Genomic DNA, 1,904 nt, shown 5'->3' on the forward strand with positions numbered 1-1,904 from the left:
AAAATTATCCCAATGGAAAGAATGAGGAGAAACAAAAATGGTAAATATATGGGGAAATGTAAATGTATATTGGCTATAAAGAAACAATTATAATGCCTTGAGAAATGAAAAATACATCTAGAATTAAAATATTTGATAATAGTGAACATAATTCAGGGAGAAGTGGCAGTTAGTAGAGTTAAAGTGTTTCAAGGTTTTTTGCATTATCTAGAAATAAGATTAAAGTACCAGTTACTATTAGACATTGATAAAAGCAAGGATGCATGTTGTAATATCTAAGATAATCACTAGAAGAATTATAAGAGTGAATAATGTCCAAGCTAATAGAGGGGAAAGACTAAATAAAAATTATCAATCCAAAATAAGACAAAAGGTGAATTAAAAGAGCATAAAATAAATGGGATTGAAAACAAATTATATCAGCAGTTACTTTAAATGTATTAATAAGTAAGCTAAGTACTATAATTATAACATAAAATTAATTATATGTTGTTATCAAGAAATAAGCCTAACACATATGGATAAAATAACTAAAAGTAATAGTATAGGCAGGGCATAGTGACTCACGCCTGTAATTCCAGAACTTTGGGAGGCCGAGGACTGCTTGAGGGCAGGAGTTCAAGACCAGCCTGGGCAACATAGCAAGACTCCATCTCTACAAAAAAAATTTTTTTAACTTAGCCAGGCATGGTAGCACGTGCCTGTAGTCCTAGCTACTTGGGAGCCTGAGGCAGGAGGGTGGCTTAGGCCCAGAAGTTCAAGATATATTGAGCTATGATTGTGCCACTGCACTCCAGTCTCTATGGAAAACAGTATGGCAGTTCCTCAGAAATTTAAACATAGAATTACTTTATGATCCAGCAATTCCACTTCTGGGTATATGGCCAAAAGAATTAAAAGAAGGATCTCAAACAGATATTTGTATACCTATGTTTTTTCATAGCAGCATTATTCATAATAGCCAAAATGTGGAAGCAACCCAAGTGTCCCTCAATGGATGGAAGAACAAAATGTGGTGTATACACACATCAAACTTAAAAAGGAGAGAAATTCAGACATATGCTATAACATGGATAAACCATAAGGACATCATGTTAATGAAATAAATCAGACACAAAAGGACAAATAGTGTACAATTCCCCTTATGTGAGGTATTAATACTTACAGTAGTCAAATTGACAGAGTAGAAGAGTGGTTGCCAGGGGATTGGGGGAGGAGAGAATAAGGAGCTGTTGTTTAATGGGTATAGAGTTTTAGTTTTGCAAGATGAAAACAGTTCTGGAGATCAGTTGCAAAACAATCTGAAAGTACTTAACACTACTGACCTATATATTTAAAAATGGTTAAGATGGTAAATTTTGTGTTATGTGTATTTTACTACAATTTTTTTTAAATGTCTAAAGACAAATCATGCAAAAACTAACCAAAAGAAAATAGGCTTTAAGGCAGAAAAAATTACTAGAAATGAAGAGGGACACTGTATAATGATAATATGCTCAATTTACCAAGAAGATATGACAGTTCTAAATCTATGTGTGCCTAATACACACAGCTTCAAAATACATAAAGCAAAAAATGGACAGAATTGCAAGGAGATATGGACAAATCTGCAATTACAGTGGAAGTTATATATATCAGTAACTGTTAGAACAAGCAGATGCAAAATTAGTAAGAAATAGATCTGAACAACTGGGAAAGCAAACTTTAACCAAATGGACATATATAGAATAGTGCACCCACAACTGCAGATCACAAATTCTTTTCAAGTGTACATGGAATGTTTGTCAAATGCTAGGCAATATAGCAAGTTCCAACAAATTTCAAATGATCTACATCATACAGAGTACATTCTCAGACAATGATGCAATTAAGCTAGAAATTAAGAATAAAAAATGTAAGTAGAA

This window comes from Propithecus coquereli, unplaced genomic scaffold (genome assembly GCF_000956105.1).
Source record: "Propithecus coquereli isolate 6110/MARCELLA unplaced genomic scaffold, Pcoq_1.0 Scaffold526, whole genome shotgun sequence".
NCBI lineage: Eukaryota > Metazoa > Chordata > Mammalia > Primates > Indriidae > Propithecus > Propithecus coquereli.